Source organism: Triturus cristatus, chromosome 8 (assembly GCF_964204655.1).
Source record: "Triturus cristatus chromosome 8, aTriCri1.1, whole genome shotgun sequence".
NCBI lineage: Eukaryota > Metazoa > Chordata > Amphibia > Caudata > Salamandridae > Triturus > Triturus cristatus.
This window is the reverse complement of record NC_140591.1, coordinates 56,030,966-56,048,824: the sequence shown is the minus strand read 5'-3', so window position 1 is coordinate 56,048,824 and position 17,859 is coordinate 56,030,966. Positions and strand designations below refer to the sequence as shown.

At 37.5% G+C, this 17,859-nt stretch overlaps 9 non-coding genes across 9 annotated transcripts; all 9 read right to left on the bottom strand.

Annotated features, from left to right (window-relative positions):
• Positions 1-1,904: 1,904 nt before the first annotated feature.
• On the bottom strand, positions 1,905-1,977 carry TRNAF-GAA (transfer RNA phenylalanine (anticodon GAA)). Its single transcript has one exon. It is a non-coding gene; the product is annotated as a tRNA-Phe (tRNA).
• A 1,097-nt stretch (positions 1,978-3,074) lies between these two features.
• Positions 3,075-3,147, bottom strand: TRNAF-GAA (transfer RNA phenylalanine (anticodon GAA)). Its single transcript has one exon. It is a non-coding gene; the product is annotated as a tRNA-Phe (tRNA).
• A 1,676-nt stretch (positions 3,148-4,823) lies between these two features.
• Positions 4,824-4,896, bottom strand: TRNAF-GAA (transfer RNA phenylalanine (anticodon GAA)). The gene has a single exon. It is a non-coding gene; the product is annotated as a tRNA-Phe (tRNA).
• Positions 4,897-7,740: 2,844 nt separating this feature from the next.
• TRNAF-GAA (transfer RNA phenylalanine (anticodon GAA)) lies at positions 7,741-7,813 on the bottom strand. Its single transcript has one exon. It is a non-coding gene; the product is annotated as a tRNA-Phe (tRNA).
• Positions 7,814-8,909: 1,096 nt separating this feature from the next.
• TRNAF-GAA (transfer RNA phenylalanine (anticodon GAA)) lies at positions 8,910-8,982 on the bottom strand. Its single transcript has one exon. It is a non-coding gene; the product is annotated as a tRNA-Phe (tRNA).
• A 1,675-nt stretch (positions 8,983-10,657) lies between these two features.
• TRNAF-GAA (transfer RNA phenylalanine (anticodon GAA)) lies at positions 10,658-10,730 on the bottom strand. The gene has a single exon. It is a non-coding gene; the product is annotated as a tRNA-Phe (tRNA).
• Positions 10,731-13,573: 2,843 nt separating this feature from the next.
• TRNAF-GAA (transfer RNA phenylalanine (anticodon GAA)) lies at positions 13,574-13,646 on the bottom strand. The gene has a single exon. It is a non-coding gene; the product is annotated as a tRNA-Phe (tRNA).
• Positions 13,647-14,742: 1,096 nt separating this feature from the next.
• TRNAF-GAA (transfer RNA phenylalanine (anticodon GAA)) lies at positions 14,743-14,815 on the bottom strand. Its single transcript has one exon. It is a non-coding gene; the product is annotated as a tRNA-Phe (tRNA).
• A 2,841-nt stretch (positions 14,816-17,656) lies between these two features.
• On the bottom strand, positions 17,657-17,729 carry TRNAF-GAA (transfer RNA phenylalanine (anticodon GAA)). The gene has a single exon. It is a non-coding gene; the product is annotated as a tRNA-Phe (tRNA).
• Between the last annotated feature and the right edge of the window lie 130 nt (positions 17,730-17,859).

Genomic DNA, 17,859 nt, shown 5'->3' with positions numbered 1-17,859 from the left:
AAGAGAGGTGGAAGCAAGTTTGAAAAGAAGACAGAAAGTAAATAATATGTTGAATTGATTGTGTTGTTGATCAGATTGATAAAAGGTTTTGATAAAGAAGAGCGTTGATTTAACTCCAAACAGCTTTTGAGACATGAAAAGCAGAGGTTGAAATTGTGCCGAAACCCAGGATTGAACCAGGGAACTTTAGATCTTCAGTCTAACGCTCTCCCAACTGAGCTATTTCGGCCTGCTGGTAGTTTGGGTCTTCATCCTTTCTTTTAAACTTCCCAAGAAAATAGATGCTCAACCTCATGCTAGAGCTATGTTTTAAGATGTCCTGTATCATTCATCAGTTAACGGGTGCAATAGGTAAATAGCATTTTTCGGATCCAGGTTAGGTAGCTTTTTTTTTTACTCTGAATGGACTAGCACCATATTACACAGAGGTATTTGGCCTGAGTAGGTAAGCTATGTCATCTGAATACTGAAATCTGTGTTCAAGGAGAAGTGGAAGCTGATGCAGACAAGAGTTTACTTTACAAAAAAGCATGAAATAGGAAACATTTGTAGTCGAAGCTGAATGCAAGAGAGGTGGAAGCAAATTTAGAAGGAGGACAGAAAGACAATTCTATGTTGAATTGATCATGTTGTCGATCAGTTGATCAAATATTTTGATAAATAAAGAAAGAAAAACTTGAGCTGATACCAAGAAATATTTTGCGAGAAGCAAGAAACCTCTCAGACTTTTCCAAAACCCAGCATTGAACAAGGGACTTTTAGATTTTCAATCTAACACTCTCCCAACTGAGCTATTTCATCCAGCTGGCCATTTTGGCTTTCTGTTGTATTTTTGATAATTGTTAAAGATAAATGCAGACCCTGGTCATTCTATCTGCATGTGCAGTTATGTGTTAAATTGTCCAATATTATTCAGCAGCTAAATTGGTCTGATGGGTGAATTTCCTTTTTAGGAGCCAAGTTAGTTAGAAGATGTTTGTAAACTATGAATGGACTTATACTCAGACACACAGACCTATATGGCGAGGGTAGGCAAACTAGGTCATCTGACTACTAACAGTTTTGTATAAGGGGAACTCGAGGCTGATGCAGGCAAAGCTTTACTTTCAATTAAAGGAAGAATTGGCAAATAAAGCAGGTAAAGTTGAATACAAGAGAGGTGGAAGCAAGTTTGACAGAAAGACAGAATGTAAAAAATATGTTGAAATGGTTGTCTTATCGATCAGCTTGATAAAAGGTTTTGATCATTATAAACAACGTCAATATGAGTTGACTCCAAATAGCATTTGTGGCATGCAAAGCAGAAGTTCAAAATGTGCCTAACCCCGGGATTGAACCAGGGACCTTTAGATCTTCAGTCTACTGCTCTCCCAACTGAGCTATTTCATCCAGCTGGCAATTTTGGCTTTCTGTTGTATTTTTTATAATTGTTAAAGATAAATGCAGAACCTGGTCACTCTATCTGCCTGTGCAGTTATGTGTTAAATTGTCCAGTATTATTCAGTAGCTAAATTGGTCTGATGGGTGAATTTCCTTTTTAGGAGCCAAGTTAGTTAGAAGATGTTTGTAAACTATGAATGGACTTATACTCAGAAACACAGACCTATATGGCGAGGGTCGGCAAGCTAGGTCATCTGACTACTAACAGTTTTGTATAAGGGGAACTGGAGGCTGATGCAGGCAAAGCTTTACTTTCAATTAAAGGAAGAATTGGGAAATAAAGGAGGCAAAGTTGAATACAAGAGAGGTGGAAGCAAGTTTGAAAGAAAGACAGAAAGTAAATAATATGTTGAATTAATTGTATTGTCGATTATCTTGATAAAAGGTTTTGATCATTATAAACAAAGTCAATATGAGTTGACTCAAAATAGTCTTTGTGGCATGCAAAGCAGAAGTTCAAAATGTGCCGAAACCCGGGATTGAACCAGGGACCTTTAGATCTTCAGTCTAATGCTCTCCCAACTGAGCTATTTCGGCCTGCCAGCAGCTATAGTATTCAGCCTTTTTTTTTTTAACAATCCCAGAACAGAGATGCAGAACCTGGATTTTCAATCTGAGGTTAGAGCTGTGTTTTAATGTGTCCTGCATTGTTCAGCAGCTAACTGGTGAAATGGGTGAGTAGCGTTTTTGGGATAAATGTTAGGTCGTTTTTCTTTTAAAACTCTAAGTGGACCAGCACTGTATTACACAGACGTATGTCGCCTGAGTAGGTAAGCTATGTCATCTCAATACTGACAACTTTGTTCAAGGAGAAGTGAAAGCTGATGCAGACAAGAGTTTACTTTGAAAAAAGTATAAAATGGGATAAATTCGTCATCAAAGTTGATGGCAAGAGAGGTGGAAGCAAGTTTAGAAGGAGGACAGAAAGACAACTTTTTGTTGAAGTTATCATGTTGTTGAACAGTTGATAAAATATTTTGAGAAATAAAGAAAAAAAAACTAGAGCTGATTTCAAGAAATATTTTGCAAGAATGTAGGATCCCCTCGCACTGTGCTGAAAGTCAGGATTGAATCAGGTACCTTAAGCTCTTCAGTCTAACGATCTCCCAACTGAGATATTTCAGCCAACAAGTCCCTGTGGCCTCCTGATGTATTATTAATAATTGTAGACGATACATACAGAACCTGGTCATTCTATTTTCGTTTATAGTTATGTGTTAAAGTGTCCAGTATCATTCAGCAGGTAACTTGGTCTGATGAGTGAATATCCTTTTTAGGGGACAAGGTAGGTAGAATTTTTTTTTCTAAACTCTGAATTGACTTATACTCTGAAACACAGACCTATATGGCCAGGGTGTACAAGCTATGTCATCTGACTACTGACAGTTTTGTATAAGGGGAATTGGAGGCTGATGCAGGCAAAGCTTTACTTTAAAATAAAGCAAGAAGTTGCAAATAAATTAGGCATAGTTGAATACAAGAGAGGTGGAAGCAAGTTTGAAAGGAAGACAGAAAGTAAATAATATGTTGAATTGATTGTGTTGTTGATCAGATTGATAAAAGGTTTTGATAAAGAAGAGCGTTGATTTAACTCCAAACAGCATTTGTGACATGAAAAGCAGAAGTTGAAATTGTGCCGAAACCCGGGATTGAACCAGGGACCTTTAGATCTTCAGTCTAAAGCTCTCCCAACTGAGCTATTTCGGCCTGCTGGTAGTTTGGGTCTTCATCCTTTCTTTTAAACTTCCCAAGAAAATAGATACTCAACCTCATGCTAGAGCTATGTTTTAAGATGTCCTGTATCATTCATCAGTTAACGGGTGCAATAGGTAAATAGCATTTTTCGGATCCAGGTTAGGTAGCTTTTGTTTTTTACTCTGAATGGACTAGCACCATATTACACAGAGGTATTTGGCCTGAGTAGGTAAGCTATGTCATCTGAATACTGAAATCTGTGTTCAAGGAGAAGTGGAAGCTGATGCAGACAAGAGTTTACTTTACAAAAAAGCATGAAATAGGAAACATTTGTAGTCGAAGCTGAATGCAAGAGAGGTGGAAGCAAATTTAGAAGGAGGACAGAAAGACAATTCTATGTTGAATTGATCATGTTGTCGATCAGTTGATCAAATATTTTGGTAAATAAAGAAAGAAAAACTTGAGCTGATACCAAGAAATATTTTGTGAGAAGCAAGAAACCTCTCAGACTTTTCCGAAACCCAGCATTGAACAAGGGACTTTTAGATTTTCAATCTAACACTCTCCCAACTGAGCTATTTCATCCAGCTGGCCATTTTGGCTTTCTGTTGTATTTTTGATAATTGTTAAAGATAAATGCAGACCCTGGTCATTCTATCTGCATGTGCAGTTATGTGTTAAATTGTCCAATATTATTCAGCAGCTAAATTGGTCTGATGGGTGAATTTCCTTTTTAGGAGCCAAGTTAGTTAGAAGATGTTTGTAAACTATGAATGGACTTATACTCAAACACACAGACCTATATGGCGAGGGTAGGCAAACTAGGTCATCTGACTACTAACAGTTTTGTATAAGGGGAACTCGAGGCTGATGCAGGCAAAGCTTTACTTTCAATTAAAGGAAGAATTGGCAAATAAAGCAGGTAAAGTTGAATACAAGAGAGGTGGAAGCAAGTTTGACAGAAAGACAGAATGTAAAAAATATGTTGAAATGGTTGTCTTATCGATCAGCTTGATAAAAGGTTTTGATCATTATAAACAACGTCAATATGAGTTGACTCCAAATAGCATTTGTGGCATGCAAAGCAGAAGTTCAAAATGTGCCTAAACCCGGGATTGAACCAGGGACCTTTAGATCTTCAGTCTACTGCTCTCCCAACTGAGCTATTTCATCCAGCTGGTAATTTTGGCTTTCTGTTGTATTTTTTATAATTGTTAAAGATAAATGCAGAACCTGGTCACTCTATCTGCATGTGCAGTTATGTGTTAAATTGTCCAGTATTATTCAGTAGCTAAATTGGTCTGATGGGTGAATTTCCTTTTTAGGAGCCAAGTTAGTTAGATGATGTTTGTAAACTATGAATGGACTTATACTCAGAAACACAGACCTATATGGCGAGGTTCGGCAAGCTAGGTCATCTGACTACTAACAGTTTTGTATAAGGGGAACTGGAGGCTGATGCAGGCAAAGCTTTACTTTCAATTAAAGGAAGAATTGGGAAATAAAGGTGGCAAAGTTGAATACAAGAGAGGTGGAAGCAAGTTTGAAAGAAAGACAGAAAGTAAATAATATGTTGAATTAATTGTATTGTCGATTATCTTGATAAAAGGTTTTGATCATTATCAACAAAGTCAATATGAGTTGACTCAAAATAGTCTTTGTGGCATGCAAAGCAGAAGTTCAAAATGTGCCGAAACCCGGGATCGAACCAGGGACCTTTAGATCTTCAGTCTAACGCTCTCCCAACTGAGCTATTTCGGCCTGCCAGCAGTTATAGTATTCAGCCTCTTTTTTTGAACAATCCGAGAACAGAGATGCAGAACCTGGATTTTCAATCTGAGGTTAGAGCTGTGTTTTAATGTGTCCTGCATTGTTCAGCAGCTAACTGGTGAAATGGGTGAGTAGCGTTTTTGGGATAAATGTTAGGTCGTTTTTCTTTTAAAACTCTAAGTGGACCAGCACTGTATTACACAGACGTATGTCGCCTGAGTAGGTAAGCTATGTCATCTCAATACTGACAACTTTGTTCAAGGAGAAGTGAAAGCTGATGCAGACAAGAGTTTACTTTGAAAAAAGTATAAAATGGGATAAATTCGTCATCAAAGCTGATGGCAAGAGAGGTGGAAGCAAGTTTAGAAGGAGGACAGAAAGACAACTTTTTGTTGAAGTTATCATGTTGTTGATCAGTTGATAAAATATTTTGAGAAATAAAGAAAAAAAAACTAGAGCTGATTTCAAGAAATATTTTGCAAGAATGTAGGATCCCCTCGCACTGTGCTGAAAGTCAGGATTGAATCAGGTACCTTAAGCTCTTCAGTCTAACGATCTCCCAACTGAGATATTTCAGCCAACAAGTCCCTGTGGCCTCCTGATGTATTATTAATAATTGTAGACGATACATACAGAACCTGGTCATTCTATTTTCGTTTATAGTTATGTGTTAAAGTGTCCAGTATCATTCAGCAGGTAACTTGGTCTGATGAGTGAATATCCTTTTTAGGGGACAATGTAGGTAGAATTTTTTTTTCTAAACTCTGAATTGACTTATACTCTGAAACACAGACCTATATGGCCAGGGTGTACAAGCTATGTCATCTGACTACTGACAGTTTTGTATAAGGGGAATTGGAGGCTGATGCAGGCAAAGCTTTACTTTAAAATAAAGCAAGAAGTTTCAAATAAATGAGGCATAGTTGAATACAAGAGAGGTGGAAGCAAGTTTGAAAAGAAGACAGAAAGTAAATAATATGTTGAATTGATTGTGTTGTTGATCAGATTGATAAAAGGTTTTGATAAAGAAGAGCGTTGATTTAACTCCAAACAGCTTTTGAGACATGAAAAGCAGAGGTTGAAATTGTGCCGAAACCCGGGATTGAACCAGGGACCTTTATATCTTCAGTCTAACGCTCTCCCAACTGAGCTATTTCGGCCTGCTGGTAGTTTGGGTCTTCATCCTTTCTTTTAAACTTCCCAAGAAAATAGATGCTCAACCTCATGCTAGAGCTATGTTTTAAGATGTCCTGTATCATTCATCAGTTAACGGGTGCAATAGGTAAATAGCATTTTTCGGATCCAGGTTAGGTAGCTTTTTTTTTTACTCTGAATGGACTAGCACCATATTACACAGAGGTATTTGGCCTGAGTAGGTAAGCTATGTCATCTGAATACTGAAATCTGTGTTCAAGGAGAAGTGGAAGCTGATGCAGACAAGAGTTTACTTTACAAAAAAGCATGAAATAGGAAACATTTGTAGTCGAAGCTGAATGCAAGAGAGGTGGAAGCAAATTTAGAAGGAGGACAGAAAGACAATTCTATGTTGAATTGATCATGTTGTCGATCAGTTGATCAAATATTTTGATAAATAAAGAAAGAAAAACTTGAGCTGATACCAAGAAATATTTTGTGAGAAGCAAGAAACCTCTCAGACTTTTCCGAAACCCAGCATTGAACTAGGGACTTTTAGATTTTCAATCTAACACTCTCCCAACTGAGCTATTTCATCCAGCTGGCCATTTTGGCTTTCTGTTGTATTTTTGATAATTGTTAAAGATAAATGCAGACCCTGGTCATTCTATCTGCATGTGCAGTTATGTGTTAAATTGTCCAATATTATTCAGCAGCTAAATTGGTCTGATGAGTGAATTTCCTTTTTAGGAGCCAAGTTAGTTAGAAGATGTTTGTAAACTATGAATGGACTTATACTCAGACACACAGACCTATATGGCGAGGGTAGGCAAACTAGGTCATCTGACTACTAACGGTTTTGTATAAGGGGATCTCGAGGCTGATGCAGGCAAAGCTTTACTTTCAATTAAAGGAAGAATTGGCAAATAAAGCAGGTAAAGTTGAATACAAGAGAGGTGGAAGCAAGTTTGACAGAAAGACAGAATGTAAAAAATATGTTGAAATGGTTGTCTTATCGATCAGCTTGATAAAAGGTTTTGATCATTATAAACAACGTCAATATGAGTTGACTCCAAATAGCATTTGTGGCATGCAAAGCAGAAGTTCAAAATGTGCCTAAAACCGGGATTGAACCAGGGACCTTTAGATCTTCAGTCTACTGCTCTCCCAACTGAGCTATTTCATCCAGCTGGCAATTTTGGCTTTCTGTTGTATTTTTTATAATTGTTAAAGATAAATGCAGAACCTGGTCACTCTATCTGCATGTGCAGTTATGTGTTAAATTGTCCAGTATTATTCAGTAGCTAAATTGGTCTGATGGGTGAATTTCCTTTTTAGGAGCCAAGTTAGTTAGATGATGTTTGTAAACTATGAATGGACTTATACTCAGAAACACAGACCTATATGGCGAGGGTCGGCAAGCTAGGTCATCTGACTACTAACAGTTTTGTATAAGGGGAACTGGAGGCTGATGCAGGCAAAGCTTTACTTTCAATTAAAGGAAGAATTGGGAAATAAAGGAGGCAAAGTTGAATACAAGAGAGGTGGAAGCAAGTTTGAAAGAAAGACAGAAAGTAAATAATATGTTGAATTAATTGTATTGTCGATTATCTTGATAAAAGGTTTTGATCATTATAAACAAAGTCAATATGAGTTGACTCAAAATAGTCTTTGTGGCATGCAAAGCAGAAGTTCAAAATGTGCCGAAACCCGGGATCGAACCAGGGACCTTTAGATCTTCAGTCTAACACTCTCCCAACTGAGCTATTTCGGCCTGCCAGCAGCTATAGTATTCAGCCTCTTTTTTTGAACAATCCCAGAACAGAGATGCAGAACCTGGATTTTCAATCTGAGGTTAGAGCTGTGTTTTAATGTGTCCTGCATTGTTCAGCAGCTAACTGGTGAAATGGGTGAGTAGCGTTTTTGGGATAAATGTTAGGTCGTTTTTCTTTTAAAACTCTGAGTGGACCAGCACTGTATTACACAGACGTATGTCGCCTGAGTAGGTAAGCTATGTCATCTCAATACTGACAACTTTGTTCAAGGAGAAGTGAAAGCTGATGCAGACAAGAGTTTACTTTGAAAAAAGTATAAAATGGGATAAATTCGTCATCAAAGTTGATGGCAAGAGAGGTGGAAGCAAGTTTAGAAGGAGGACAGAAAGACAACTTTTTGTTGAAGTTATCATGTTGTTGATCAGTTGATAAAATATTTTGAGAAATAAAGAAAAAAAAAATACAGCTGATTTCAAGAAATATTTTGCAAGAATGTAGGATCCCCTCACACTGTGCTGAAAGTCAGGATTGAATCAGGTACCTTAAGCTCTTCAGTCTAACGATCTCCCAACTGAGATATTTCAGCCAACAAGTCCCTGTGGCCTCCTGATGTATTATTAATAATTGTAGACGATACATACAGAACCTGGTCATTCTATTTTCGTTTATAGTTATGTGTTAAAGTGTCCAGTATCATTCAGCAGGTAACTTGGTCTGATGAGTGAATATCCTTTTTAGGGGACAAGGTAGGTAGAATTTTTTTTTCTAAACTTTGAATTGACTTATACTCTGAAACACAGACCTATATGGCCAGGGTGTACAAGCTATGTCATCTGACTACTGACAGTTTTGTATAAGGGGAATTGGAGGCTGATGCAGGCAAAGCTTTACTTTAAAATAAAGCAAGAAGTTGCAAATAAATGAGGCATAGTTGAATACAAGAGAGGTGGAAGCAAGTTTGAAAGGAAGACAGAAAGTAAATAATATGTTGAATTGATTGTGTTGTTGATCAGATTGATAAAAGGTTTTGATAAAGAAGAGCGTTGATTTAACTCCAAACAGCTTTTGTGACATGAAAAGCAGAAGTTGAAATTGTGCCGAAACCCGGGATTGAACCAGGGACCTTTAGATCTTCAGTCTAACGCTCTCCCAACTGAGCTATTTCGGCCTGCAGGTAGTTTGGGTCTTCATCCTTTCTTTTAAACTTCCCAAGAAAATAGATGCTCAACCTCATGCTAGAGCTATGTTTTAAGATGTCCTGTATCATTCATCAGTTAACGGGTGCAATAGGTAAATAGCATTTTTCGGATCCAGGTTAGGTAGCTTTTTTTTTTACTCTGAATGGACTAGCACCATATTACACAGAGGTATTTGGCCTGAGTAGGTAAGCTATGTCATCTGAATACTGAAATCTGTGTTCAAGGAGAAGTGGAAGCTGATGCAGACAAGAGTTTACTTTACAAAAAAGCATGAAATAGGAAACATTTGTAGTCGAAGCTGAATGCAAGTGAGGTGGAAGCAAATTTAGAAGGAGGACAGAAAGACAATTCTATGTTGAATTGATCATGTTGTCGATCAGTTGATCAAATATTTTGATAATTAAAGAAAGAAAAACTTGAGCTGATACCAAGAAATATTTTGTGAGAAGCAAGAAACCTCTCAGACTTTTCCGAAACCCAGCATTGAACAAGGGACTTTTAGATTTTCAATCTAACACTCTCCCAACTGAGCTATTTCATCCAGCTGGCCATTTTGGCTTTCTGTTGTATTTTTGATAATTGTTAAAGATACATGCAGACCCTGGTCATTCTATCTGCATGTGCAGTTATGTGTTAAATTGTCCAATATTATTCAGCAGCTAAATTGGTCTGATGGGTGAATTTCCTTTTTAGGAGCCAAGTTAGTTAGAAGATGTTTGTAAACTATGAATGGACTTATACTCAGACACACAGACCTATATGGCGAGGGTAGGCAAACTAGGTCATCTGACTACTAACAGTTTTGTATAAGGGGAACTCTAGGCTGATGCAGGCAAAGCTTTACTTTCAATTAAAGGAAGAATTGGCAAATAAAGCAGGTAAAGTTGAATACAAGAGAGGTGGAAGCAAGTTTGACAGAAAGACAGAATGTAAAAAATATGTTGAAATGGTTGTCTTATCGATCAGCTTGATAAAAGGTTTTGATCATTATAAACAACGTCAATATGAGTTGACTCCAAATAGCATTTGTGGCATGCAAAGCAGAAGTTCAAAATGTGCCTAAACCCGGGATTGAACCAGGGACCTTTAGATGTTCAGTCTACTGCTCTCCCAACTGAGCTATTTCATCCAGCTGGCAATTTTGGCTTTCTGTTGTATTTTTTATAATTGTTAAAGATAAATGCAGAACCTGGTCACTCTATCTGCATGTGCAGTTATGTGTTAAATTGTCCAGTATTATTCAGTAGCTAAATTGGTCTGATGGGTGAATTTCCTTTTTAGGAGCCAAGTTAGTTAGATGATGTTTGTAAACTATGAATGGACTTATACTCAGAAACACAGACCTATATGGCGAGGGTCGGCAAGCTAGGTCATCTGACTACTAACAGTTTTGTATAAGGGGAACTGGAGGCTGATGCAGGCAAAGCTTTACTTTCAATTAAAGGAAGAATTGGGAAATAAAGGAGGCAAAGTTGAATACAAGAGAGGTGGAAGCAAGTTTGAAAGAAAGACAGAAAGTAAATAATATGTTGAATTAATTGTATTGTCGATTATCTTGATAAAAGGTTTTGATCATTATAAACAAAGTCAATATGAGTTGACTCAAAATAGTCTTTGTGGCATGCAAAGCAGAAGTTCAAAATGTGCCGAAACCCGGGATCGAACCAGGGACCTTTAGATCTTCAGTCTAACGCTCTCCCAACTGAGCTATTTCGGCCTGCCAGCAGTTATAGTATTCAGCCTCTTTTTTTGAACAATCCCAGAACAGAGATGCAGAACCTGGATTTTCAATCTGAGGTTAGAGCTGTGTTTTAATGTGTCCTGCATTGTTCAGCAGCTAACTGGTGAAATGGGTGAGTAGCGTTTTTGGGATAAATGTTAGGTCGTTTTTCTTTTAAAACTCTAAGTGGACCAGCACTGTATTACACAGACGTATGTCGCCTGAGTAGGTAAGCTATGTCATCTCAATACTGACAACTTTGTTCAAGGAGAAGTGAAAGCTGATGCAGACAAGAGTTTACTTTGAAAAAAGTATAAAATGGGATAAATTCGTCATCAAAGCTGATGGCAAGAGAGGTGGAAGCAAGTTTAGAAGGAGGACAGAAAGACAACTTTTTGTTGAAGTTATCATGTTGTTGATCAGTTGATAAAATATTTTGAGAAATAAAGAAAAAAAACTAGAGCTGATTTCAAGAAATATTTTGCAAGAATGTAGGATCCCCTCGCACTGTGCTGAAAGTCAGGATTGAATCAGGTACCTTAAGCTCTTCAGTCTAACGATCTCCCAACTGAGATATTTCAGCCAACAAGTCCCTGTGGCCTCCTGATGTATTATTAATAATTGTAGACGATACATACAGAACCTGGTCATTCTATTTTCGTTTATAGTTATGTGTTAAAGTGTCCAGTATCATTCAGCAGGTAACTTGGTCTGATGAGTGAATATCCTTTTTAGGGGACAATGTAGGTAGAATTTTTTTTTCTAAACTCTGAATTGACTTATACTCTGAAACACAGACCTATATGGCCAGGGTGTACAAGCTATGTCATCTGACTACTGACAGTTTTGTATAAGGGGAATTGGAGGCTGATGCAGGCAAAGCTTTACTTTAAAATAAAGCAAGAAGTTTCAAATAAATGAGGCATAGTTGAATACAAGAGAAGTGGAAGCAAGTTTGAAAAGAAGACAGAAAGTAAATAATATGTTGAATTGATTGTGTTGTTCATCAGATTGATAAAAGGTTTTGATAAAGAAGAGCGTTGATTTAACTCCAAACAGCTTTTGAGACATGAAAAGCAGAGGTTGAAATTGTGCCGAAACCCGGGATTGAACCAGGGACCTTTAGATCTTCAGTCTAACGCTCTCCCAACTGAGCTATTTCGACCTGCTGGTAGTTTGGGTCTTCATCCTTTCTTTTAAACTTCCCAAGAAAATAGATGCTCAACCTCATGCTAGAGCTATGTTTTAAGATGTCCTGTATCATTCATCAGTTAACGGGTGCAATAGGTAAATAGCATTTTTCGGATCCAGGTTAGGTAGCTTTTTTATTTACTCTGAATGGACTAGCACCATATTACACAGAGGTATTTGGCCTGAGTAGGTAAGCTATGTCATCTGAATACTGAAATCTGTGTTCAAGGAGAAGTGGAAGCTGATGCAGACAAGAGTTTACTTTACAAAAAAGCATGAAATAGGAAACATTTGTAGTCGAAGCTGAATGCAAGAGAGGTGGAAGCAAATTTAGAAGGAGGACAGAAAGACAATTCTATGTTGAATTGATCATGTTGTCGATCAGTTGATCAAATATTTTGATGAATAAAGAAAGAAAAACTTGAGCTGATACCAAGAAATATTTTGTGAGAAGCAAGAAACCTCTCAGACTTTTCCGAAACCCAGCATTGAACAAGGGACTTTTAGATTTTCAATCTAACACTCTCCCAACTGAGCTATTTCATCCAGCTGGTCATTTTGGCTTTCTGTTGTATTTTTGATAATTGTTAAAGATAAATGCAGACCCTGGTCATTCTATCTGCATGTGCAGTTATGTGTTAAATTGTCCAATATTATTCAGCAGCTAAATTGGTCTGATGAGTGAATTTCCTTTTTAGGAGCCAAGTTAGTTAGAAGATGTTTGTAAACTATGAATGGACTTATACTCAGACACACAGACCTATATGGCGAGGGTAGGCAAACTAGGTCATCTGACTACTAACAGTTTTGTATAAGGGGAACTCGAGGCTGATGCAGGCAAAGCTTTACTTTCAATTAAAGGAAGAATTGGCAAATAAAGCAGGTAAAGTTGAATACAAGAGAGGTGGAAGCAAGTTTGACAGAAAGACAGAATGTAAAAAATATGTTGAAATGGTTGTCTTATCGATCAGCTTGATAAAAGGTTTTGATCATTATAAACAACGTCAATATGAGTTGACTCCAAATAGCATTTGTGGCATGCAAAGCAGAAGTTCAAAATGTGCCTAAAACCGGGATTGAACCAGGGACCTTTAGATCTTCAGTCTACTGCTCTCCCAACTGAGCTATTTCATCCAGCTGGCAATTTTGGCTTTCTGTTGTATTTTTTATAATTGTTAAAGATAAATGCAGAACCTGGTCACTCTATCTGCATGTGCAGTTATGTGTTAAATTGTCCAGTATTATTCAGTAGCTAAATTGGTCTGATGGGTGAATTTCCTTTTTAGGAGCCAAGTTAGTTAGATGATGTTTGTAAACTATGAATGGACTTATACTCAGAAACACAGACCTATATGGCGAGGGTCGGCAAGCTAGGTCATCTGACTACTAACAGTTTTGTATAAGGGGAACTGGAGGCTGATGCAGGCAAAGCTTTACTTTCAATTAAAGGAAGAATTGGGAAATAAAGGAGGCAAAGTTGAATACAAGAGAGGTGGAAGCAAGTTTGAAAGAAAGACAGAAAGTAAATAATATGTTGAATTAATTGTATTGTCGATTATCTTGATAAAAGGTTTTGATCATTATAAACAAAGTCAATATGAGTTGACTCAAAATAGTCTTTGTGGCATGCAAAGCAGAAGTTCAAAATGTGCCGAAACCCGGGATCGAACCAGGGACCTTTAGATCTTCAGTCTAACACTCTCCCAACTGAGCTATTTCGGCCTGCCAGCAGCTATAGTATTCAGCCTCTTTTTTTGAACAATCCCAGAACAGAGATGCAGAACCTGGATTTTCAATCTGAGGTTAGAGCTGTGTTTTAATGTGTCCTGCATTGTTCAGCAGCTAACTGGTGAAATGGGTGAGTAGCGTTTTTGGGATAAATGTTAGGTCGTTTTTCTTTTAAAACTCTGAGTGGACCAGCACTGTATTACACAGACGTATGTCGCCTGAGTAGGTAAGCTATGTCATCTCAATACTGACAACTTTGTTCAAGGAGAAGTGAAAGCTGATGCAGACAAGAGTTTACTTTGAAAAAAGTATAAAATGGGATAAATTCGTCATCAAAGTTGATGGCAAGAGAGGTGGAAGCAAGTTTAGAAGGAGGACAGAAAGACAACTTTTTGTTGAAGTTATCATGTTGTTGATCAGTTGATAAAATATTTTGAGAAATAAAGAAAAAAAAAATACAGCTGATTTCAAGAAATATTTTGCAAGAATGTAGGATCCCCTCACACTGTGCTGAAAGTCAGGATTGAATCAGGTACCTTAAGCTCTTCAGTCTAACGATCTCCCAACTGAGATATTTCAGCCAACAAGTCCCTGTGGCCTCCTGATGTATTATTAATAATTGTAGACGATACATACAGAACCTGGTCATTCTATTTTCGTTTATAGTTATGTGTTAAAGTGTCCAGTATCATTCAGCAGGTAACTTGGTCTGATGAGTGAATATCCTTTTTAGGGGACAAGGTAGGTAGAATTTTTTTTTCTAAACTTTGAATTGACTTATACTCTGAAACACAGACCTATATGGCCAGGGTGTACAAGCTATGTCATCTGACTACTGACAGTTTTGTATAAGGGGAATTGGAGGCTGATGCAGGCAAAGCTTTACTTTAAAATAAAGCAAGAAGTTGCAAATAAATGAGGCATAGTTGAATACAAGAGAGGTGGAAGCAAGTTTGAAAGGAAGACAGAAAGTAAATAATATGTTGAATTGATTGTGTTGTTGATCAGATTGATAAAAGGTTTTGATAAAGAAGAGCGTTGATTTAAATCCAAACAGCTTTTGTGACATGAAAAGCAGAAGTTGAAATTGTGCCGAAACCCGGGATTGAACCAGGGACCTTTAGATCTTCAGTCTAACGCTCTCCCAACTGAGCTATTTCGGCCTGCAGGTAGTTTGGGTCTTCATCCTTTCTTTTAAACTTCCCAAGAAAATAGATGCTCAACCTCATGCTAGAGCTATGTTTTAAGATGTCCTGTATCATTCATCAGTTAACGGGTGCAATAGGTAAATAGCATTTTTCGGATCCAGGTTAGGTAGCTTTTTTTTTTTACTCTGAATGGACTAGCACCATATTACACAGAGGTATTTGGCCTGAGTAGGTAAGCCATGTCATCTGAATACTGAAATCTGTGTTCAAGGAGAAGTGGAAGCTGATGCAGACAAGAGTTTACTTTACAAAAAAGCATGAAATAGGAAACATTTGTAGTCGAAGCTGAATGCAAGAGAGGTGGAAGCAAATTTAGAAGGAGGACAGAAAGACAATTCTATGTTGAATTGATCATGTTGTCGATCAGTTGATCAAATATTTTGATAAATAAAGAAAGAAAAACTTGAGCTGATACCAAGAAATATTTTGTGAGAAGCAAGAAACCTCTCAGACTTTTCCGAAACCCAGCATTGAACAAGGGACTTTTAGATTTTCAATCTAACACTCTCCCAACTGAGCTATTTCATCCAGCTGGCCATTTTGGCTTTCTGTTGTATTTTTGATAATTGTTAAAGATAAATGCAGACCCTGGTCATTCTATCTGCATGTGCAGTTATGTGTTAAATTGTCCAATATTATTCAGCAGCTAAATTGGTCTGATAGGTGAATTTCCTTTTAGCCAAGTTAGTTAGAAGATGTTTGTAAACTATGAATGGACTTATACTCAGACACACAGACCTATATGGCGAGGGTAGGCAAACTAGGTCATCTGACTACTAACAGTTTTGTATAAGGGGAACTCGAGGCTGATGCAGGCAAAGCTTTACTTTCAATTAAAGGAAGAATTGGCAAATAAAGCAGGTAAAGTTGAATACAAGAGAGGTGGAAGCAAGTTTGACAGAAAGACAGAATGTAAAAAATATGTTGAAATGGTTGTCTTATCGATCAGCTTGATAAAAGGTTTTGATCATTATAAACAACGTCAATATGAGTTGACTCCAAATAGCATTTGTGGCATGCAAAGCAGAAGTTCAAAATGTGCCTAAACCCGGGATTGAACCAGGGACCTTTAGATGTTCAGTCTACTGCTCTCCCAACTGAGCTATTTCATCCAGCTGGCAATTTTGGCTTTCTGTTGTATTTTTTATAATTGTTAAAGATAAATGCAGAACCTGGTCACTCTATCTGCATGTGCAGTTATGTGTTAAATTGTCCAGTATTATTCAGTAGCTAAATTGGTCTGATGGGTGAATTTCCTTTTTAGGAGCCAAGTTAGTTAGATGATGTTTGTAAACTATGAATGGACTTATACTCAGAAACACAGACCTATATGGCGAGGGTCGGCAAGCTAGGTCATCTGACTACTAACAGTTTTGTATAAGGGGAACTGGAGGCTGATGCAGGCAAAGCTTTACTTTCAATTAAAGGAAGAATTGGGAAATAAAGGAGGCAAAGTTGAATACAAGAGAGGTGGAAGCAAGTTTGAAAGAAAGACAGAAAGTAAATAATATGTTGAATTAATTGTATTGTCGATTATCTTGATAAAAGGTTTTGATCATTATAAACAAAGTCAATATGAGTTGACTCAAAATAGTCTTTGTGGCATGCAAAGCAGAAGTTCAAAATGTGCCGAAACCCGGGATCGAACCAGGGACTTTTAGATCTTCAGTCTAACGCTCTCCCAACTGAGCTATTTCGGCCTGCCAGCAGTTATAGTATTCAGCCTCTTTTTTTGAACAATCCCAGAACAGAGATGCAGAACCTGGATTTTCAATCTGAGGTTAGAGCTGTGTTTTAATGTGTCCTGCATTGTTCAGCAGCTAACTGGTGAAATGGGTGAGTAGCGTTTTTGGGATAAATGTTAGGTCGTTTTTCTTTTAAAACTCTAAGTGGACCAGCACTGTATTACACAGACGTATGTCGCCTGAGTAGGTAAGCTATGTCATCTCAATACTGACAACTTTGTTCAAGGAGAAGTGAAAGCTGATGCAGACAAGAGTTTACTTTGAAAAAAGTATAAAATGGGATAAATTCGTCATCAAAGCTGATGGCAAGAGAGGTGGAAGCAAGTTTAGAAGGAGGACAGAAAGACAACTTTTTGTTGAAGTTATCATGTTGTTGATCAGTTGATAAAATATTTTGAGAAATAAAGAAAAAAAAACTAGAGCTGATTTCAAGAAATATTTTGCAAGAATGTAGGATCCCCTCGCACTGTGCTGAAAGTCAGGATTGAATCAGGTACCTTAAGCTCTTCAGTCTAACGATCTCCCAACTGAGATATTTCAGCCAACAAGTCCCTGTGGCCTCCTGATGTATTATTAATAATTGTAGACGATACATACAGAACCTGGTCATTCTATTTTCGTTTATAGTTATGTGTTAAAGTGTCCAGTATCATTCAGCAGGTAACTTGGTCTGATGAGTGAATATCCTTTTTAGGGGACAATGTAGGTAGAATTTTTTTTTCTAAACTCTGAATTGACTTATACTCTGAAACACAGACCTATATGGCCAGGGTGTACAAGCTATGTCATCTGACTACTGACAGTTTTGTATAAGGGGAATTGGAGGCTGATGCAGGCAAAGCTTTACTTTAAAATAAAGCAAGAAGTTTCAAATAAATGAGGCATAGTTGAATACAAGAGAAGTGGAAGCAAGTTTGAAAAGAAGACAGAAAGTAAATAATATGTTGAATTGATTGTGTTGTTCATCAGATTGATAAAAGGTTTTGATAAAGAAGAGCGTTGATTTAACTCCAAACAGCTTTTGAGACATGAAAAGCAGAGGTTGAAATTGTGCCGAAACCCGGGATTGAACCAGGGACCTTTAGATCTTCAGTCTAACGCTCTCCCAACTGAGCTATTTCGGCCTGCTGGTAGTTTGGGTCTTCATCCTTTCTTTTAAACTTCCCAAGAAAATAGATGCTCAACCTCATGCTAGAGCTATGTTTTAAGATGTCCTGTATCATTCATCAGTTAACGGGTGCAATAGGTAAATAG